Raw genomic sequence first — 22897 nt, 5'->3', positions numbered from 1 at the left:
GAAAGAGAGAGAAAACGAGAGAGGGAAACAGGTCAGCTCAACACACCCTGAGGTGCCCTCAAGTGTGAGCCCCCGGCCCCGCCCTTCCCAGCCCCCAGTCAGCCTCTGCCACTCCATTTTCCTGCAAGTTTCTCTCTGTATTTGTCCCCTCACGTCACCAGACTGTAAGCTCCTTGAGGGCAGGGAATGGCTCTTATTAATTTTCATCAAAATCTGGCCCTCAGTTAATGCACGATGAGTTTGTGCTCCATCAAGTCTGTGCCACTTGCTCAGGCTTGGTTTTTTAAAGCCGCCTCCCCCGTGTCCCAAGCCAACCTTGAGTGGAGGTCCAATCCCACAGAGTCTGGCAGAGCGGGGACAACCAGGTCTGTCACTTACTGGCCGTGTGACTCCAGGCAAGTTACTTAAACTCTCTGAGCCTTAGCTGCCTTCAAATGTGGATAATCATAAACAGGTTGCTTCTCCTTCCTGGGCCTCAGTTTCCTCTTCCATAAAAGTGAGGCTGGATGGTCTATTTCTAAATTCCCGTTTAGCTTAGCAGGTCTCAGACCCCCTGGTGCCAGGAGTGGGATTTGCCCCTCTCTTTGAGCCCCCATCAAAAGGCAACACAGTCGCACCTGGGCTCCTGCCCTGCAAGAAAGGCCCGGCAGCCTGGGGCGAATCCTCCTTGTTCTGTAGAAAAAGATGGAAAGGTTGCCAAACAGAGGCTACTTGAAAATGTAATCATAAGTTTTGGCTTCGGAGGAGAGATTGAGGTGGGGGTGTGTGTGGCGAGGAAGAGAGAGAGGTTAGAGAGAGAGAGAGAGAGAGAGAGAGGAGAAGAAAGCCCACTTCAAGGCCGGTTCCCCTCCCCTGGCTGGAAACCTGTGTGTGTGCAGGGAACAGAGCAGAGGCAAAGGCTGGCCTTCTGATGGAGCATGGGGTGCCCACTTTGAACGGTGGCCTTTGTGCCTGCCTATTCAGGGCGGCCTCAGGACAATGGGGGGCAGACACGCAGGGGCGGACAATGACAGGGACATCGCTGCCTGCCGCTTTGCATTCCCTTTGAAGTGGCTCTGCCCTGGGCCCCCCGCAGGCTCCAAAAAGAATGCTTTTGTTGCCCGCTCCAAAGATGCTGTAAGATGCTGACCAAAAGTAACCGGAGGGGATCTGCTCGATTAAAAAAAAAAATTAAAGATAAGAAACAAATCAAGCTGGCCACGTGGGGGCTGGCGGCAGCTTTGAACCCTGAGAAGAGAAGGGACATCGTGACCCAACCCTATCTCCCCTCTGGGGAAGTGACTGACTTCTGGGGGTCACTCTCAATGGGAGCTGGGGGCCGGGCTGGGGAGTCCTAGCTTGCTGGGGACTCCTACAAGTTCCCCAAACTGGAGCCGGGACCTGGAAAGCCCACTCCAGTGCCGGCGTTTGGGCAGAAAAAGGCTGGAGGCAAACTATAAGAACCGTACTGTTTACTGACTTTGGCCTGTGCCAAGCCTGGGGTTAAGTACTTGCTTTCTTGCCTGTGTGATTACCTTAAAAATGCTTTGTTCTTATCCATGTGATTAATGTGCGAACACAAGATAAGTCTACTTCCTAGGGGGTGGAGGTCAGCATCAGAATTACCTAAATCAGGGGGTGCCTGGGTGGCTCAGTCGGTTGAGTGTCCAACCCTTGATTTCAGCTCAGATCATGATCTCACGGTTCCATCAAGCGCAGAGCATGATTGGGGTCCTCTTCCTCCCTCCCCTCTCAAAAGTACATAAAGAAACATTAAAGAAAAAGGAGCTGCCGAAATCACGAGTCCAACCTGTTGGGTTCCGGGCTGTGGGGGCGTAGGTGCAAAGTTCCAGAGGGCGCCATTCATCCTATGGTTTTGTCACGGTACCTGCTGGAGTTGTACAGTGTACAACTTGTACATCTGCACATGGTGCCCCTGCCAGGGATGGTTAAGTGATATATGAAGGGTCCTCATCAGGAATCCACATTTCCAGTATCGTTATCAAAATCAACATCAAGAATTTGTGTATTAGCGTGAGGACTGTTAGAAGCAGTTTTTTCATTGGTGATGAGAATGGAATTTGAAAGAGCTGGTTGGTTGGTAAGCTTGGAGAGGCCCCCCTCCCTGTGAAAAATGAGATGTAAGTCCTGGGAAGCCCAGGAGTCTAACACTGGCTCGGCACAGTGTCTAGCTCATCGTGAGTGCTCAGTAATTGTTATAATTATCCCTATTCCCTGCTGAGGAAGCGGAGGCTCAGAGAGGGGAATTAACTTGCCCAAGCACACACAGCTGGCAGATGGCAGTGCTAGATGTGGCACTCTTGGGCCCTCCAGCCCTGGCCTCTCCTGACTTTGAGAGGATGCCTCTTTCAAGTGGGCAGTAATGGGGTCAAATCATGGCTCTGTGAATCATCGCTTCAGGCCACATGCACCAAGGCCCCCTGCTCAACAGTATCAGGTGCCCTGACCTCGAGCCCCAGGTCCATCAGACCTTTTGGACTTGCCCTGAACATCCGGAGAACTCTTCATGCTTGCCATGCCCTGGGTTTGCCCCCAGAGGCTTTTTTTTTTTATCCAGAAAGTATTCAAAGGGGGGCAGAATCAAAGAAGATCTTGGGTTAGTGGACAGTCATCTGGGTCCCTTTTATCATTTTTGGGCACCGAGCCCCATTTCTGTGCTGGCTCTCCTTTGGAGGACTCCTAGGGGCGGCAGCTCTCTGTCTACACCGTGGAGAGTCTGAAGTGCCTGGGAACTTGTCCTCCGCTACAGCAGGTGTGTGAAAGCTCACTCGCCTTGCCTGGGCCCTTCAGAGTTCCCTGTGGGATCAGGTAGAAGCTGCCCTCTGTGGGGCTGGCCTGAAAAATTACCTTGCTTGGTCCTGCCCTCCCCCACCCTGCTTCCCTGATTCACTTCCTGAATGCATTGCATGGGCTAGAATGCTCACCTTGGAATCTGCTCCCCAAGGTGCTGACCCCTTTAAGAAGCCTGTACCCACAGAAAGTCCAGAATATGCAGCTTTGCTCCATCTTGCATGGGAACCAGCTTACCAAAGTGAGGCGTTCCCCTGACAGAATCCAACAGGACAATCTGGGGCGCCTGGGCAAATGGCCCAAGGCCGTGCACTCTGCTTCTGGGGCCTCCGGAGGACTCGCTGTCCTGTCTTCTTTGATGCTCTCAGGGAAGCCCCACTTCGCCTCCAGCTAGAGAGTGGCTGAGTCAGGACTTGAACCCAGGCGTTTCACCATAAGTCTAGGACTTAAAAACAAATACCACCCCTTCCCCCACAAACACCCACAGCACATTCATTGCCTGCAGGCCCTGTGCTGGGACTTTTCCCAGTACCTCATCTACCAACTTCCTTCCCACTGCCCTACAGGTGAGCAATAGGCCGAGAGAGACACAGAGGCCACATCAGGGACAGAGACTGTGAGCTGGCAGGAAGCAGAGGGCCTGAGAGCCCAAGATGGGTCATGACCCAAGCTGTCAGTGCTTTTTCTGACTGTCTGTATGCCTGCCAGTGTCTCTGGGTAACCAGTCCCTTTCATTCAGACTCCTTGGGAACTCTGGTGGCTCTGGCTTGCTGGCCTCTTGGACAGTCATCCCGCCCTCAATCTCTGAGGCTGCCTCTTTAGAATTCCCCAGGGTTCCAAGAAGTCCTCAGTGGCTCTCACGGCCAAAGGTCTGGTTACTCTCAGCTCCTGGGCACTTAGCAGCCCACAGACTGGCACGGGCAGGCAGCCTGTGACTCCCCACCTCCTGCTTGTGGTGGGTGAAGCTCCTGCTTCAGGCACCTCCTTGCGCTCCTAGGGGCTATAACCCAGTACCTGAGTGGCCTATCTACTAGACTGAGCTCCCTACCGGGCAGAGCAGGAGCCTGAGGGGGACCCTGATTTACTGGATCTAGTGTGTCCAACATGCTACAAGCCACTGAAGGGGGAGAAAAGATGCACAATGTGAGCTCCCTGCTCTCTGGAGCATGGAGCTCAGCCTACTGGCCTGGCAGGTCCCAAGCAGCCAGAAGAGCCAGCAGGCTGAGTCAGACTGGCAGGGATCTCAGCAGAAGGAAACCTGTTCTCAGGAGGTCAGGAGGGCTTCCTGGAGGAGGGAGCATGAACTGAGCTTTGATTCCTGGAGCCACAGGACTGTAGAGAGAATCAGATCACCGTTCCTGCCTTTTCCCAGGCTGTTGCCCAGGCCTGGCCTTGTGTTTGACCTGTCTCATTTCCCATAACCCTGCGAAGGGGATCTTGTCCTTTCTTGATTCTAGATGAGAAAACTGGGCAAAGAGAGGTTACAGAGCCACACAGTTGGTGATAGGTGGGGCCAAGGTTGGAGCTGTCAGTCTGAAAGGCTGCAAAGATCCTGCAAAGGAATAAATCGCTGTCAGTCAAGGCTATATGTTCTCTAGTAGGAGGGAGGCATGCTGTGGGTGTAGGATGGGCACTGGGAGAGATGGGGAGGAAACTTTTAAAAATTGGGCTCTTGCAGGATGAGTAGGAGTTTGTTCAGGTCAGAGGAGGGCATTCGAGGCAAAGAGAACGAGTGCTAGCACATGAAGGTGAGAGAGAGCTCGGTGCCGCCAGGGAGCGGGGCTGGAGGGACATGAACCTGAGGCCAGCATTCAGCACATAGTAGACACTCAAAAATTGTTTATCGGATGAATGAATGAATGCATGTGCATGCATGAATGCATTGTATCCCTAGGCTCTGTTAGAAGTAGGAGTTCAATAAATATTCGTTGAATGAATGAATGAATGAACGAACTGTATTTCCTTTGCCCCCCACCCGCACCAGGCACGCCCTGAGTACTTGCTGAATCCGCGACGGAATGAATGCAGTGGCGATGTCAGGAACTCGCAGGGGACGCCGACCGCCTCAGCCTCGCCGGTCCGCCGGCCCGCGACCGCGCCGCGGCGTCCCCGCCCCCACCGGCGTGCGCGCTAACGCGGAGCAGATGGCGGGCGGCGCGGACCGCGCGGGCGGGGTGGGGTGGGTGGGGCGGAGCGCCCGCGCGGCGGCAGCCGGGCCTGATTAGGGCCCCTCCCGCTGGCGGCCGCGGGCGCTTTGAAGTGAGCCGCTGCCGGGCCGCTCCGGCCGCCTGGCCGTCCCTGCCGCCAGGCCGTCGGTCCGGGGCTGGCGGCGAGGCCGGCGGCGCGTGTTTATCCAGGTGCGGGCTGGGGGATGGGCGTGGGGATCCTCTTTCCTCCCGGCCCATCTGGGACTTCAAAGCGCGGCGCCGGGCTCAAAGGCGGCCTCGGGGTGGGGGTGGGGGTGGGGGTGGGGGCGGGGCGGCCGCGCGGGCTTCCTGCGCTCGGCCGGCCCCAGGCCCGGGGCGGGCGGCCCCTCGCACCGCGGTCCCCCACCCCCGCCCCCCACCCCGGAGAGCGCTTTATGGAGCGCCTACTGTGTGCTCTGCTGTCAGTGTGTGATTTCCTGACCTCTCATTGCGTCTAGAGACGGGCGATGCTAGGATCCCCATTTTACAGGGGGAGGAAACTGAGGCTCACAAAGATCAAGGGCTGGTCCGGCACGTCTATGGCCATCTGACTCCCAGGGCCTCTCTGCATCCCTGCCTTTAGGAGCAGCCTTCTTCCAGCTCTTTCTGAAGCTCGGCCCTCCCCGTTGTGGGCACAATGGTTATAGTTTATTATAGAAGCAGTGGCTGGCGTGTCTCGAGCCCCTCCCGTGTGCCAGGCGTGTGCCAGGCGTGTGCCAGGCGTGTGCTAGTGCTTCGTCTGCCCACACCACTCTGTGAGGTGGGCGTGGCCGTTTCCCTCACTTCAGAGAGGTCAAGAAATTTGCCCAGAGCCACACAGCTAATAAATGCCAGAAGCAAGATTTGAACCTAAGGCCAGTTGGCTCCAGAGTTCTCCCTCTATCCATCAGATTCTACCCTACTCCCTCCAAGGAGCCCTCCCTGGTAGCCCCAGGTCAGGTCTCTTTCTGTCAGCAGAACAGCCGATAGAAGTTAGCTGTCTAGACCCTGGGTACATCTCATCTCTTATCTCGTTACTCAGGTACCACCAGGAGCCCTGGCATCATCAGAATCTTATTAGAAATATAGAATCTCAGGCCCCTCCCCAGACCTGCAGAGTGAAATCTGTATTTTAAAAGATCCCTGGTGAATTGGACACGCAATAAAGTTTGAGGACGCTAACATCTGGTTAAAAGTCTGCTATTGCCACTGTGTGGGAACCTGTCTTTGGGAAGCTGCACCTCCTTCATCAGATTGGCAAGAGCTGAGCCTTCTCCATCAGACCAGCTATGCTTCCAGAGCAGAGGCTGTGCTTCTGGGATCTTCCCAAGGACAGGGATTGATCCTCCCCAATCAAACTGGGAATCTGGCAGAAGCAGAGGTCGTTCTTGGTCGCAGGCCGGAAGCTCGCCTGAAGCTTGTGGTGCCACCCCCGTCTGGCAGTCCCCAGGATCCCCTGTGAAACTTGGCTGGCTTTGGGGTCGAGAGCCACCTGCAAGGAGAGGTATCTGTTCGCATTTTCCAAGAGGATGGAGAAGCCAGAGCGGAGGTGTGCCTTCTCTCCGGGACCCTCGTGAGCCCCTTTCTGGCCGGGGGTGTGCCTGCTAGAGGGTTCTGGAGGGGTGGGGGCAGGGGAGAGGGCAGATGCCACAGTGGGACCATGTGTGCTGCTGGACACCAGGTCTCTCTGGGCAAACATTTGTCCTTATGTGTCCCCAAAGGACCACTCAGGCGGCAGGAAGCCCGCAGGCGGGTGCAGGAGTAAGCCTGCTGGCAGCGGGAGGGTATTTTTAGAGTTTTGACTGACGGCCCTTTATTAAGCTGTCGCTGCCTCTGCCCTGGCCCCCGGCCCCTTTGGCCTGGATGAAAAAGAAAGCACATTGTCATTTTGTTACGAAGAGAGTCCTGGCAGCCCTTCTCTGGTCCCTCGCCAACTGGACAGGTTATTTCTCGCTGTGTCTGGGGTCCGTGCACCCCCGCTGGCACTCCCAGTGGGCCCCGCAGCCTGACCCTTCACACATCTGGCAGTGATAAATGGCTTCAGCATCGCTGCCATCACCTTGCACCCTCTGATCCCGCTCACTTTGTTCTCCCTTTAAAGCCGGTGGGCGGGTTCGGGGGGGGGGGGCGCTCTCTCTTCTTCCCCTTCTCCATCAGCCGTCTCCTGGATACTTGCAGGCCTGTGCTCTGATACCACTTGAAAGGGACCGCAACAGTCAGTTATCTGGTCTGGGAAGTCCGGCCGTGAGTTGTCTTTGCTGACTCGTGGAGTATGTGGGGTGGGAGTGCATGCCTGTGTATGGATGTATGCCTGTACATGAGTACCTCAGGCATGCCTGTGTGTGCTCGTGTGTGTGTGTGTGTGTGTGTGTGTGTGTGTGTGTGTGTGTGTGTAGATCTGAGCATGTGCTAGTATGTGTGCCTTTTAATTACTATAGCTTTATAATTTACTTTGATCTCCAGTAGGGCAAGACCACCCCATTCCTACTACCCACCCCCCCACCCTGGCCACCACAAACATCCTCTGCTCTTTTAAAAATTGTTCTTGGGGTGCCTGGGTGGCTCAATCGGTTAAGCTTCCAGCTCCGGCTCAAGTCATGATCTTGTGGTTCGTGGGTTTGAGCCCCGCATCGGGCTCTGAGCTGACAGCTCAGAGCCCAGAGCCTGCCTTGGATTCTGTCTCCCTCTCTCTCTGCCCCTCCCCGACTTGCACTCTGTCTCTCTGCCTCTCTCTCAAAAATAAACAAACATTAAAAAAAATTTTAACCCAGTAGTTCCAATCTCAGGAATATGCTCAACAAATTTGTGCATAAATGTGGATCAAAAGACAAGTATCAGAATGCTTTTTGTGAAATCTCCAAGCTGGAGACTCCCCAAATGCCTGTGAAGAGTAGAATGGATAAATATGTGGTGAGATAGTCGTACATTGGGATATTACACAGAAGTGAGAATAAACGATCAACAACTCAGGCAACAATATGGATGAATTGCACAGTCATATGTTGAGTGAAGGAAACCAGATATAAAAAGTACATGTGGTACGATTCTAGGTATAGAAAGTTGAAAACCAGGCAAAGCTTGTTGATTAGGATAGAGGCCAGGAGAGTGGAGTACCCTTAAAGATGGTACTGGGGCGCCTGGGCGGCTCACTTGGTTAAACATCCAACTTCGGCTCAGGTCATGATCTCGCGGTTTGTGAGTTCGAGCCCTGCATTGGGCTCTCTGCTGTCAGCACGGAGCCCACTTTGGATCCTCTGTCGCTCTCTCTCTCTGCCCCTCCCTGCTCTCTTAAAAATGAGTAAATAAAAAAAGATGGTAGTGACTGCAGGGAGGTAAAAGGGCAGTTTCTGGGGCAGTATTCTGTTTCGTGATCTGGGTCTGGGTGACCTGGGTGTGTTCACTTTGTAAAACTTCATTGAGTTGTTCACTTCTAATTTGTGTACTTGTTTGGGTGTATGCTGTTCTTGGGTTATGGTCCTCCATAGGAATTTTTAGAACAGCTTAGTGAGTTCAATGAAAAATACTGTTGGGTTGGAATTGCATTGTATCATAGGTTAATTTGGGAAGATTTGTCCTCTTTATGACATTGGGTCTTTTCCTCCATGAACATGGTATATCCCCACTTATTCAGATCAATTTTTACATCTCCTCAGTGAAGTTTTATGGCTTTCTCCAGAGTCCTGTGAATTTCTGCTTTGGGTTTATTCCAAGGTGGCTTGTGTGTTGCTGTTATTGTGAAGAGAATATTTTTTCTCTCATAGGTTTTCAAATCTTTAGAAAAAATTGGGGTAAAATACATAAAAATTTACCATTGTGATCATTTTAAAGTATACAGCTCAGTGGCGTTAAAGTGCATTCACATTGCCACATCACCACATTCATGTCCCGGATGTTTACCTCTTCCCAAATTGGCCCTCTAAACATGATCGCCGTTCCCCTCTCCCTCCAGTCCCTGGAAACCATTACTCTCTTTTCTATCTCTATAAGTTTGCCTATTATATGTATCTCATATAAATGAAGTCAGACAATATTGGTTCTTTTGTGACAGACTTATTTCAATTAGCATAATGTCTTCAAGGTCGATTCATATTGTAACAGGTGTGTGAGAATCTCATTCCTTTTTAAGGCTGAATAATTTTACTGTATGGATGTACCACATTTTGTTTATCCATTCATCCGTTGTTGGGCATTTGGGTTATTTTCACCTCTTGGCTGTTGTGAGTCATGTTGCTGTAAACATTGGTGGACAAATAGGCATTTGAGTCCCCGCTCTCAATTCTTTTGGGTATATACCCAGAAGTGGAATTACTGGATCAAATGATAATTCTCATGTTTAATTTTTTGAACCTACTGGTTTCCACAGTGGTTGTGCTATTCTACTTCAAATCGGTTTGGTTGGTGTGCAGGCAAGTGGTTGGATTTTGGAAAATTGATCTTGCAGTTTTGTGCATATCGTTGAGTATGTGCATGCATTGTGTGTGTGTGTGTGTGTGTGTGTGTGTGTGTGTGTGTGTGTGTAGCAGTCACGCTAACAAGAGTATGACTTTTAGTAACTTAGAATTCTCTGGCTGCATGCCCCAGAACCCCCCGCCCGCCCCCCCCCCCCCCCCCCCGCAAGCTGGCTTCAAGAGTCAGGAGCTTTATTCTTTCACCCACCCAGAAGTCTAGAAATAGGGTGGGCTGTGCCCATGATAATCAGCAGCTCAACAATATCATTCTTTCTGTCTTTCTACTACTCCTGCCTCCTACCTACAAAGCCAGATGACTGTAAGAAGACTGCCGGTGACGGGGGGGACCACGGGCTTCTTTGGCCATGTCCAGCAGGACAGAGCAAAGTGCCCCCCCCCCCCCCGCCCCAGGCACGGACTTGGCTCCCTTCCTTTGCAAGCAAGTGATTCCAGTGGCGCAAAGGCAGGCCCCCGAAGGAAGTTGCAGGTGCAAACCATTAGGAGCAAAGCAGAGAAGCCGGGAGTGGGGCACAGCTGCACGGGAAGGCAGAAGGCACCCAGGGGGTCTAGGAGGGTAGCCACGCTGTCCCTACAGTCGGGTCGAGTTACTCAGAATCCTCTTCTGTATCTGCTTGCTCAGGCTGGCTGCTCTCATCTGCACGAGATGGCAGCCACGGGTCCTGGGTCCCTTCCAAATGTAACAATATCTGGCCCCTGAAAGGGGCTGTCTCTTCCTGTACATCTCATTTCATCAGTGAGGAAACTTTTCACAAAAGGCCCAGCCTCCTTTCCTCAGGCCTCGTTGGCCAGAATCGTATCACATGCAGATCCTGAAATCAGTCACTACGGCTGGTTGGACGACTCTAACAGATCTGAGGAGAACACCTTGTGTGGGTTTGTGGCGACACGGGTGGGGCGGACACCTGTGGAGACAGAGGTGGGAAGAGAGGAGCTGAGACTCTGAGCCTTTCCTTCTGGTTGTTCTGACCTTCAGAAACCACAGTTGCTCTTTAGGGAGGTGTGTGTGTGTGTGTATGTGTGTGTTGGGGGGCGGGTCACATAGTGGTGGAAAACTTCCTGTAGGAAGGGGAACTCAGCATTACAGGAGGAAGAGAAGCAGCACATTTCTGGACTTGGGGGAAACGTGGGCAAAGGGTGTGATCAGAATGAGCAGAGGCATTTTCACATCCTGCAGAGAAAATGCTGGTTGCACCTGTTGTGTCTTTTATATGTACAAGGATACAAAGATAAGGAGGAAAAGAGGAATGGGCTTTTATTTTTTATTTATTATTTTTTTTTAATTTTTGAAAAATGTTCATTTACTTTGAGAGAGATTAAGAGTGCATGCGAGCGGGAGAGGGACAGAGAGAGAGAGGGAGAGAGAGAATCCCAAGCGGGCTCACGCTGTCAGCACAGAGCCCGATGTAGGGCTCGTCCCTGCGAACTGTGACATCATGACCTGGGCCAAAATCAAGAGTCAGTCGCTCCTCTGACTGAGCCCCCCAGGCCCCCCAGGAACGGGCTTTTAAATGCAGCTCAAGACTGAATCCAGTGATTCGGTCATTAATTCCACAGATGCATTTTGAGGACCTACTCTATGCCGGTCTTGTGCCATGCACAGGCCACCCAGCAACAAGGAAAGCAAAGCCCGTGCCCTCGTGGCACGCCGGTGAGAGGAAAAGATCACGGGCTCGGCCTTCTGCTGTGGCACGTATCACAGTCTGGCCGGCTCAGATGGTCAGGCCATGTCTGTCTCCCATGCTGATTATTTATTACCCTCAGCTGGGTGACTCCGGACCCCAGTGATCAGTGCCACATTCTTGTTGCAAAGAGGATCTGCCTCTCAGCCATTCCCCCCACGGACCAGAATCTCCCACTCAGGGCACAAAGTTTTCAAGGTGTCTCCTTGCCAGGCAGTGAGACGCAGAGTAAGCAAGACAGTGAGTCTGACTTTATAAACAGCCGTCCCTTAATCTTGTTTGATGGTCAGTAGATTAAAAGACATCGGGTCTAGTAAGATGCTGTGATGTGCTGCCCAGAGCACCTGCAGGATGGCGGTTCACGCCCTCAGCTTCAGAGCGCTGGTGCCGCCGGCTCCGGTGAGTCCCTCCCCTTGACCATGGGGAGCACCCTTGCCCCCGCTTCTGCCCACTCTCTGGGGGTGGTCCCAAGTGTACCATGAGGCCTCCAGGGCCTGCCTATGTCTGTGACAGCTCTGAAGGCCTTTGGGATGCCAAAGCTCCCTTGGGGGTCGGCAGAAGCCTCTGTTCCAGGCATGGCAGCCCAGCCTTCCCTCTGCCCAACCCTGACCTCACTAGCCTCAGGATGGGGGTTCTGGGATGATTCCTGACCCCTGTACAGATCTCCATTTCATTGTCTGGTCCCCGGGGACCCTATCTAAGAGAGACTGTACTAAATGTAAGTGAAAGAACTATTTTGTAATTTTTTAAAATGTTTATTTCTTTTTGAGAGAGAGAGAGAGAGAGAACGTGCACGCCCGTGCATGGGTGGGGGAGGGGCAGGGAGAAAGGGAGACACAGAATCCGAAGCAGGCTCCAGGCGCTGAGCTGTCAGCCCAGAGCCCGAGGCGGGGCTCGAACCCACCAACCGTGAGATCATGACCTGAGCCGAAGTCAGTTGCTTATCCGACTGAGCCATCCAGGCGCCCCAGAGGTATTGTTACTTTAGATGATGAGAGACCAGACTAGGTGTCTTCAGTTTCTTTCTTTCTCAAGGTCATACAGGTAAACGCACAGCTCCCATTTAAAAACACTCAGGTGGGGGGCACCTATCAGTTAAGTGTCTGACTCTTGATCTTGGCTCCGGTCTTGACCTCAGAGTTGTTGAGTTCAAGCCCTGGGTTGGGCTCTGCACCGGGCCTGGAGCCTACTTTAAAAAACAATAGAGTACATACATACACACACACACACACACACACACACACACACACACACTGTCGTTTTAAAGTACATGCATTTATTGAGCACTTGCTACCTGCCAGCAAAGCACTTCGCATACATTTGCCCGTCTCATCCTCGCTATAATCATATGAAGGTGTAGTGTTATCATTGGCATTTCAGCACAAGGGCAGTGAGGCTCAGAGAGGTTAAGTAACTTGTCGAAGATCACCCAGATATGTCAGGGTTGGATCAGGGAAGCAGAACCTCTACGAGCGATACAGAAAATGGATTTATTATGGGCGTTGGACCATAAGCATCACGCAGGCGTCTGCGTCTGCATCTGGGGCTGAGCCCAGAGTCCCTCTCCGCGAGCCTCCCAGGAAGGAAAGCTGGGTGCGGATGGCTGCAAGAACAGACTGGATGCAGGGTCTGTCTCTCATCCTCTCCAACCTGGGTGCCGTGGATGACCCACAGGAGAAGCTGGTGCCCTTCGCCAGAAAATTGCACCACAGCCCAGCCAGTACTGGGAGAGGCCGGAAGAGGTCTGGAAGTTGCTGGAGAAGCCAGGGTGGGGCAGTGGCTCAGGGGTAGCACGGCTAAGTGGCCACAGGGCCCGGAACCCTACACTGGCCTCGGGAGCAGGAAGAACATGGCTGTGCTAGACTTCCACCTTCTGCAGCTCATCCACAGGTCTGTTTCGGCCAATGCTAACTCAGAGCCATTTGGAAATACGGGGACGATGTGGTTCCAGCTTAGCCAAGCTGACAGGGTGCCCAGGCATTGCAGATACTAAGGGGCATCAGAGCCAGAGTCTGGACCCGTCTGTCTCATGCCGAAGCCCACAGAATGTGAGTTTCACTTTGTTTAGCCAGAGCGGGTGGGTAGGAGGGGTCACACCTGATGGAGGTGTGGAGTCACACCCACAAATGTGACTTCGGGGCTGGCTGGTTAATATATAAGTGGGTGCAGCAGCAGGGCACTGTGGGGACTGTAGCAAACCGAAGAGCTCACACTCTGCCTGCAGTGGGGAGCCACTCCCCAGCTCCTGGGCCAGTGCTGCCATTTAGGAATGTGGCCAGACAATCTGACTTTTTTCACTATAAGCTGGAGATACTAAATTTGGAGTGTGTGTGTGCGTGAGAGAGAGAGAGAGAGAGAGAGAGAGAGAGAGAAATCTGCCAATTCAAATGTATTGGCAATCAATTTGCATTCTTTGGACATCACTGTGCAAATCAAACAAAATCTGACTATGGATTGGATTTGGCTTCTGGGCTCCTGGTTTGTGACTTTGGACTCTAGTAACTTCTAAGGTCTTTTGTGTCCCAGAAGATTCTCCCCAACATGCTGGCTAAACTCTTGTGCTGCTGACTTGAAGGCTGCCTATTTTCTCAGAAGACTGGGAGGCAGCCCCCACCCTCTGGCTCCAGCTCCCACACCAGCATGGTTCCTAGAGTTTGGTTACCTTCCTCTCTCCTTGTTTTTAGCCACCTCTCAAACCGGGAGATGTCCGGACCAGACTCCTTCAGACAGAGAGGCATGATTGGATTTGAGGCCGGGATTAGATTTCCTGAATCCCGCTCCTGGTGCTTATATAGCCCTTTCTCTTCTACATGCACCAGCTACCTGAGCACCTTTTTTCCCCTTGAACTAGAGAAGATTGGTTTTGTTCTCTAATACGGAAACATTGTTGTTGTTGTTTACATCTGCCATTCATAAATGCAAAAATGGAGTCGTGCAAACTGGTAATGCGCTTTTTCCATTTTATTGTCTGGCCTCCCCCGCCTTCTTTTCTCCCTCTCCCTTCCAACTCATGCTTGCAAGCCAGAAGGATCCTTCCGTGTTCCTGTCCGTTCTCAGGGGGCCACACGTACGCAGAACACACGCGCGCGGGTGCACGGGACGCATGCGCGGTTAGAGGGTTTCCTCGATTGTTGTGTAGATTGCCAAAAGGAGGCACCGCAGACGCTTCCCTGCATGTCGCTTTTCTCCTCCTCTGCTGTGGCCTTCCCTGGGTCAAGCTCAAATGTATTCTTCGTGCAGGCTGAGTCTAGGGTGTCCTATGCCGTCATTTGGTCCGTCACTTCCTACTGACGGACACCCAGCCTGCGCATTGAAGCGTGCCAGGCTTTGCCATGTGGACGTCCAGAAACTGCAGCGCCTTATCACCACCAGAGTTTATTTCTTGTCCTGTCCCAGGGCAGCGTGGTCGGGCAGCCCTGGGGTGGTGTTCTCCAGACAGGCACCTGGGGCTCCCGCTCCTTCCATGGCCAATCATGGGGTCTCCTCAGTTAACTGCAGGAGCAGGGAGGCAGAGGAGATCTCTTTCCCCCTCAATCCATTAGCCAAGACTCAGTCACGTGGTCCCAACCAAAATGCCAGGGAGTCTGGAAAACAAGGTCTTCCTTGTGTGCCAGTCTCTGCCATGCTTTGTTTTGAGGTGGGTTTTTTTTTTTTTTTTTTTTTGCTATTATGAATAATAATGTGTCATGTGTCCTTAGAATATGGTAGTTTCATTTCTATCAGATAGATTTCTAGGGTATGGATTGCTGGGTCAAATACACACACATATACTTAAGAGAGAGCACAAGTGGGGGAGAGGGGCAGGGGGGAAAAGAGAGAGAATTAAAAAAATATTTTTTAATGTTTATTTATTTTTGAGAGAGAGAGAGAGTGAGCGGGGGGGGGGGGGGGGCGGGTAGGACAGAGAGAGAGGGAGACATGGAATCTGAAGCAGGCTCCAGGCTCTGAGCTGTCAGCACAGAGCCCCATGCAGGGCTTGAACTTACAAACCAGGAGATCATGACCTGAGCAGAAGTTGGACCTTAACTGACTGAGCCACCCAGGCACACTGAGAGAGAGAGAGAGAGAGAGAGAGAGAGAGAGAGAATATGAGAATCTTAAGTAGGCTCCACGCTCAGTGCAGGGCTCAATGTGGGGCTCGACCTCATGACCCTGGGATCATGACCTGAGCTGAAATCAAGAGTCAGACACTCCAGGTGCCTGGGTGGCTCAGTTGGTTAAGCGTCTGACTTCAGCTAAGGTCATGATCTCATGGTTCATGTTCGAGTCCTGCGTCCAGCTCTGTGCTGACAGCTCAGAACCTGGAGCCCGCTTCAGATTCTGTGTCTCCCTCTCTCTCAGCCCCTCCCTGGTTGCATTCTGTGTGTCTCTCTCTCTCTCAAAAATAAGTAAACATTAAAATAAAAAAAAGAGAGAAGCTCAACTGACTGAGCCACCCAGGCGCCCCTAGATATATATATTTTTTAATGCAAAATTTTAATACAACTCCTGAAGTTTTAATTCCTGTAGCCAGCTTTCTTCTTAAAAAGATTACAATAATTTGCCTGTTCAGTAACAACAGATGAATGTAGCTTTCTCCGAATCCCTGCCAGCAATTGCATTACTGGTTACTGTTCTTTTAAATTTGCCTGTGTGATATCTCATTGTCAGCTTAATTTGCATTTCCCTGACCACTAATGAGTGTGAGCATCTTTTCATTTGTTTGTGGCCAGTTGGCTTCATTCTTTTGTGAATTGCCTATTCATGTCCTTTGCCATAATTTCTTTTGGGTTGTTTGCCCTTTTCTCTTCAATTTGTAAGAGCTCTTTGTATATTATAGCTGGTAACCCTTTGTCCTCTGCATCACGAATATTTTTCTGAATTTATTGTTTGTCTATTAACTTGGCTTATAGTATCTTTTGCCTCACAAGAGATCAATATTTTTATGTTGTCCAATGTGCCCATCTTTTTAATTTCTGTATTCTGGGTTTGCATTCTTGGAAGGTCTCTCCTTACTTGGGTCCTTTAAGAAACTGCTCTCCGGTCATGGGCTGTGAACTGGAAGCGACTTCCCTCTTCCCCTCTCCCGGGTATTTGCAGCCACTCTTGCTACTCCTGGCCACGTGGGCACCAAGGCCCAGACTTGATTCCTGCACAACTTTTCAGGCATTTGGGAGCTGAGCAATCCGGGTCACACAGCTGGAGGTCAGGGAGGGGCCCTGGGCTTGGAATCTGAGAGCCTGGCTACTAGAACTGGTTTTGAGTTGCCTGTGTGACTTTGGTGGAATCACTTGGCCCCTCCGGCCCTCAACCGCCCCACCTGTAACATGGGGGCATAACCCTTGCCCTGGTGGCTTCCTAGGGTGCGGTGAATCTCAGATGATAAAATGGGGTTGAGCACTCTCTGGGCTTAGAAACACTGTACAGATGTTGAGTTGCAATGACAGTGTGACAACTGACAGTTTCTGAGTCTTGACAATGAGTGACTTTACATACATCTCATTTAATCCTCAGTAATCCTAAAACATAGGTATCATAACCCTCTTTTTAGAAATAAAGAAACATAGACTCTGACTGGGTAAGTTACCTGCCCAAGATGCCGAGCAGATAAATTACAAAGATTCCAGAATCTCAGTCATTCCTAACCCTGGTGTGTGTGTGTGTGTGTGTGTGTGTGTGTGTGTGTGTGTGTGTGTGTGTGTGTATGTGTGGGTGGGTGGGTGGGTGTGGGGCTGTGTGTGTGTCTGTGTGTGTGTGCACCTGTTTGTGTGTGTGATAGGCTGGTAAGGAGAACTTTACAGTATTTTAAAGACTGCAGAGCTAAAAAAATATATATATAAAGACTGCAGAGCTTAAGGTTAATGGGAAATTTTCTAAAACACACTGGGTGTTTCCTGGGAGGACCACCTTCCTGACATTCAAAGTTCTTAAAACCTGTCAAAACAGACAAGAGTGGCCTCCAAGCAAGACTGGGGCCAGGAAGGGTGCATGAGGCCTCTGATATAGTTGTCCCCAGAGGAAGGGGGCAGGACCGGAGGGCTGGTCACTGGCTGAGGGCACGGAGAACTAATTCGCTGTGAGAGGCACTAAGGTACCGTGGGTCTGGGGCTCATGGGCTGGTGTTGCTGTGGGGGATGGGAGTGAGGGCAGGGCCTTAGCGGGGCTCATGTCTGGCTGTGGCCTAAATACCTGATGAGTGGAGGACCAGGTTGATATGAATGTGGCTGCCTGTTTCCACAGACTCTAAATCCCTGTGTCACGATGGTGGGTGTCATGACCATCTCCTACAGCCTGACTCTCCTTTCTTTGTTAATAAAACTCCAGTCTTCGTGGGAGACTATCTTTCTGAAGAGGTCAGTCTTGACCAGACTAAGCCAATCACAATAAGGCCTTTCTCCTGGCAGAGATGGGCCTGTGTTGCGATTCTGGCCAGTGAAGCATGAGAAAAAATCAGGGAAGGGGCCCTCCTTGGCTTAAAATGAGGCTCAAGGTAAGGATTATGAAACTGAATAAAGGAAACCTCATTTAAAGTGGAATTTGGAGGGGGCACCTGGGTGGCTCAGCCGGTTAAGCATCCGACTCTTGGTTTTGGCTCAGGTCATGATCTCATGGTTTGTGAGATCAAGCCCCACATCCTGCTTAGGATTCTCTCTCTCCCTCGCTCTCTCTCTCTCTCTGCCCCTCCCTGGCTCTCTTTGTCTCTCAAAATAAATAAACTTAAAACAATGGAATTGGGACGCCAGTAGGGGGAGCTCTTGTGCCCTGCCACTTGGGCCAATTGTAGACACAGCAGGCCTGAGAAGGACCCTGCAGGTCAATACTGTTTTCGCTGTTGCAGCAGGAGGAAGGTTTCCTCTTATCTTGACAACAGCCCAGCCAATGGGAGACTGTCACAACTCAGCCAATGAAAAGCCACTAGACTTTGAACTCCCAGTGTACTCCCATAGACTTCTTATTTATAATAGCCCTCCCTACTTCCCCCTTTGTTTTCCTTTGAGGGTACCTTTCCTTTGTTCTCTGGACTTGTTTATGGCTTTGCTATAGCTTTCTTGTCCCAAATTGCAATTCTCCGCTCTTCCCATTTATTCCCGAAAAATAAACCCATTTTTACTTGTAAAATAACTGGCAGTTTTACTTTAAGGTTAACAGGATATCTCCTCTTTCCTGCTTTGGCTATTACTGTGTGAGGTCATGATACTTGGCGCAGCTGCAGCCATCCTGTAACCATGAGGTGACAGGTCTCTAAGGGTGGCAGAGCAGAACCAGCAGAAACATGGTGGTTGGAAGTGGTGATGCACTTGAACCAATGAACTGACCAAACCCAGAGGGCCCACCCTTTGGACTCATTGGCCTGTGAGATGACACATTTTTCTTGCTGTGTAAGTCACTTCGAGTTGGGTGTTCTGTCCTTTGCAGTCAAATGCAGGCTGTCTTCGCACATTTTGCAGGGGTAGGGCCAGAGAGTGAGGGAGATACGATCTACTTAAGATCATAATCAAGTGCTTTCATCTCAGGACGGCTTTGCACTCTTAAATTTATCGAGGACTCCAAAGAACTTGTTTTTTTGTGGCATGGAGCTATCAGTATTTACTATATTTGAAATTCAAACTGAGAATGCTGAAAAAGATTTATGTATTACATCTTAAAAAGTTCCACCTTAGGTTAACATAAGTAACTTTTTTTTTTTTAAATGAAAAAGAACTCGATTTTCCAAAACAAAAGAGATTTGGTAAGAAGAGTGGCACTGTTTCTGTTTTTGCAGGTCTCCTAGTGTCTGGCTTAAAAGAAGACAGCTGGGTTCTCATATTGGCTTCTGCGTTCAATTTGTTCCAATATCCCATGTCATGAAGCCCCTGGAAAACTCCGCTGTGCAAATCCTGGGAGAACGAGAGTGAGAAAAGCACCGGCCATCGTGGGATTTGTATTAGTTTTCTGTGGCTGCTGTAACAAATGACTGTAACCTTGGTGACTGACAGCAGAAATGTATTCTCACAGTTCTGGAGGCCGCGAGCCTGACGTCCAGGAGTTACCAGAGCTGTGCGGTTCCCAGAAACTCTAGGGGAGAACCTGGCCCTTCCCTCTGCTGGCTTCTGGTGGCTGTCCATGTCTGTAGGCTTGTGGCTGTGTCACTTCATTCTCTGCCTCCATTTTCATAGCACTGTGTTTATCTTATGACATTTGTCATTGGATTCAGGGCCCACCCAGATCATCTGGGCTTATCTCCTCAACTCAAAATCCTTAATTGTATCTGCAAAGACTTTTTTTTTTTTTTTTTTTTTTTTTGCAAAGAAGTTTGTATTCAGTTTCTGGGGATTAGGACATGGGCCTATCATTTTGGGGACCACCATTCAACCCACTACAGTATTATTACAAAAATAATTCAGCCTGTGGAACCCCTGAAAGAGTTGTGGGGACCCCTGGGGTCAGACTTTGGATCTATGACTTCCACACATATATAAGTAGGCAGATGGTGGAAGGAGGGCCAGATACACGTAGCCTAATATTAGCCTAATAATCCAATGAAAATAAAATTTCTAGATAGAGTCCTAGAGGGAAGATTCCAGCAAAGGGGAATGAGAGGTGTCCAGTGTGTGAGAGAGGACCAGGGCCAGTGGAAGACCACAGATTGGGGAGGAAGATGGCAGGCCAAGGGCTTCTAAGTACAGGAATGCCTAGTTCGGGGTTGTTCCTGTGTGGTACCATGCTATGACCCCCCCCCCCCCCCCCCGGTGCCTGAAAACTGATCCAGGCTGATATTCACCAAGAGCTCTGCGTGAATGATGCTGATGCTGGTGGAGAGAGGGACAGTCCAGGGAAGCAGCGGCTGGGGCTCCTGTCTGAGGCAGTTACAAGACAGGACGTGGCAGGCAGGATGGTGACATGACCCCACACTGACCAGGTCAGATAAGAACTCAGAGGGCAGGGGTGCTGGAGAAAATCTAAGAGACGCCCCCGAGATTGTGAGAGAGAGGCGTTCCCATCTTCAAGTCTGTGTGAGAGAGTAGCCTCGCTGGTTGGTCGGCAAAAGTGGATGAGCTTCGCAGCTCAAAGGACGGGCACCCTTAACCAATATCCAAGTGATAGGGTTGAGTGGGACCAGGAGCCCAGGAAAGAGATGGGCGAGACCCTTTTGCAGGTGCCACCTCCCCAAGCGTCCCATGAGGAGTCCCAGAACCCCTAAGGCAAGTGGATCACATTTAAAACAGATTAATCCCTCCCTCCTCACTTTACAAATGGAAAATCATAAAGAGAATGGCTGATGATTGTCACGTCATACCAATGCAAAACAAAACAAAACAAAACAAAACAAACACCCTCCACAAAACCCCCACAGGCTTTTAGGTCACAAAAAATCACCTTAAGAATGGAAAAAAAAAACCACCTTGGGGTACCTGGATGGCTCATCGGTTAAGTGTCAGACTTCCGCTCAGGTCATGATCTCATGGTCTGTGAGTTTGAGCCCCTCATCGGGCTCTGTGCTGACAGCTCAGAGCCTGGAGACTGCTTTGGATTCTGTGTCTCCCTCTCTCTCTGCCCCTCTCCCACTTCTTCTCTCTCAAAAATAAATAAACAGTCTCGCTAAAAAAAAAAAAAAAAAAAAATGAAAGAAATGACCAAATGTCTATAATGAGCTATAATTTTTCACCTGTTTGGCCACGACTGGCAATTAAAATAATTGATAGTATCCAGCTCTGGCAAGCGTGGAAGGAAAATTGACCCTTTGCGCCGCTGGAGGGAGAATTAATTGGTACAGTCGTATGGAGGGCAGCTAGAAAATGTGAGTCAAGATGCAAACTGTGCCTGCCCTTTGACCCTGCGGTCCCACTTCTGTAAAATGGGGACAATGAGACTCCCTATTTCAGTTAATTGTTAAAAGGCTCAAGTGAGCTAAGCCATTAAAAGCATTTAACACAGTGCCTGGCAGAAAGGGCTTAAGAAATGTTAGCTATTATTAGCAATGTATCCTGGGATATAAGCTCCCATGTGCAAAATGACGTGAGTACAGCGGATGTTCCCTGCAGCATTGTTTGCAATAGCGAAACACTGGAAACAAATGGATTGTTCCTCAAGAGAGGCAAGGAGGCGATTTCCAGGAGAGCCATGCCTTCTGCAATTGCAGGCTGAACTGGAAAAGAGCTGAAGGTCCTTGGCTGACACTGGTCACAGATGTGTTCACTTTGTGAAGTTTATGAAGTTGCATCCTTGTGATTTGGGCTCTTTTCTGTATACATGTTCTATTTCAATGAAGAGTAAAAAAAAACATAGGGGCGTCTGGGTGGCTCATTCTTTAAGCGTCCCACTCTTGGTTTCTGCTCAGGTCACTATCTCATGGTTTCGTGAGTTCGAGCCCCGCGTCGCGCTCTGTGCTGACAGTGTGGAGTCTGCTTGGGATTCTCACTCTCCCTCTCTCTCTCTCTGCCCTTCCCCCACTCACGCTGTCCCTGTCTCTCTCAAAATAAATAAATAAAACCTTAAAAAAAAAAAGAGTAAAACACATAAAAAGCACCCACCAGCACTAAAGTGGGATCTCATCTAAATAAGTACTACATGTATATGTACAGAAACAAGTCTAAAGGGACATTTACTCTATTGTACTCAAAGTCGTTTCTGGGTTGGGGGGACTAGGAGTAATTTTTAGTTTCTTTTGTGTGTGTATCAAATTTTCTGCTTGTCTTCAATGGTACGTATTACTTTTGTAACAAGGGAAGAACACCTTCACCGTTAGGACTCTTTGTTCTAAGAGTCAAAAATCCAACTCAGTCTTATGGAAAGAAAAAGAAATGTAATTCATTGGCCTGTGGCTGAAAATTTTGGCAATGGATTTGGTTTCAGGCTTGGAACCAAGCTTGAAAGAGGTCATGGGGAAATTGTCCCACCCATTTCTCAGCCCTCTTGGAGTTCGTTGGCCAACAAGAAAGGTGAGAGCCAGGGGTGTGTATCTATAGGTCCAAGGGACCAGAGCTGCTATATGGTGCAGAAGAGGGCCCCCCAGAAGGCTTCTCAGAGGAGGAAGCCATGAGATGAGTCTTGAATGATGGGCAGGATTCTCATGGGCAGTTAGAGAAAAGAGTTTTTTCTGCAGAGCAAAAAGTGCTACAAAGTGATGGGTGTATTGCAGCATGAGGAGCAGTTCAGTCAGTTGGGGTATGAAGCTCATTATTAGAGATAAGAATGAAAAGCTTGGCTGAGGCTTGATAGACAGGAGCTTCAGTCCTAGGGCATTAGTCAACATTATTTAGGTTTGTACTTATAGAAGTCCCATTCAAACTATCCAAAAGTTTGGATTTCAGGCACAGCTGGTTCTAGGTGCTCAAACTATATTTGCTATCAGGACAGAGACTCTCTGATTGTCTCTCTCTTGGCTCTAATTTGCTCTCTGTTGTCTTCATTCTCAGAGAGTGCTCCCTAACCGTAGCATCAGGCCCATATCCTACTTAGCACCTCCAGGGAAAATAATATCTTTTCCCCACCAATTCCAGAAAAAGCTCCAGGACTGATGATGATGATGAGTCTACTTTGATTCCTGTGCTCATTCCTACATTAGTCACTGTGGCTGGGGGCATAGCGTCTTAAGGATTCAGATCTGATTATGTGGCCACTCTAGGAACCAGGGGCTGATTCATACAAGTGACTCCACACCAGTCACTCGGGCACAAGGAGCTGTGGTCAGATTAAGAGGGACTGCTTTCTGGGTAGACACAAGAGCAGCTGTCCAATAAAGAGACGACACTCTCCTCTACAGGCGGTGCTTCAAGTTACCCAGAAGGAAGATAAGCCGTCAATGCGTGGGGGGCACTAGAACAGTGAGTCTGGT

The 22897-nt window shown here is 50.3% G+C and overlaps 1 long non-coding RNA gene across 2 annotated transcripts; it reads left to right on the top strand.

Annotated features, from left to right (window-relative positions):
• The first annotated feature begins 5035 nt into the window (after positions 1-5035).
• LOC147573479 (uncharacterized) lies at positions 5036-20393 on the top strand. 2 transcript variants are annotated; one of them, XR_015244815.1, is made up of 4 exons: positions 5036-5147; positions 5998-6504; positions 17487-18461; positions 18845-20393. It is a non-coding gene; the product is annotated as an uncharacterized LOC147573479 (long non-coding RNA). The 2 variants fall into 2 exon arrangements; XR_015244814.1 differs by lacking the exon at positions 17487-18461.
• The last annotated feature ends 2504 nt before the right edge of the window (positions 20394-22897 follow it).

The sequence above is a fragment of the Puma concolor genome, chromosome E2, assembly GCF_028749965.1.
Source record: "Puma concolor isolate L17-30 chromosome E2, mPumCon1.1.hap2, whole genome shotgun sequence".
Lineage (NCBI taxonomy): Eukaryota > Metazoa > Chordata > Mammalia > Carnivora > Felidae > Puma > Puma concolor.
The sequence above is the reverse complement of the archived record's forward strand: the minus strand, read 5'-3'. Positions and strand labels throughout refer to the sequence as shown.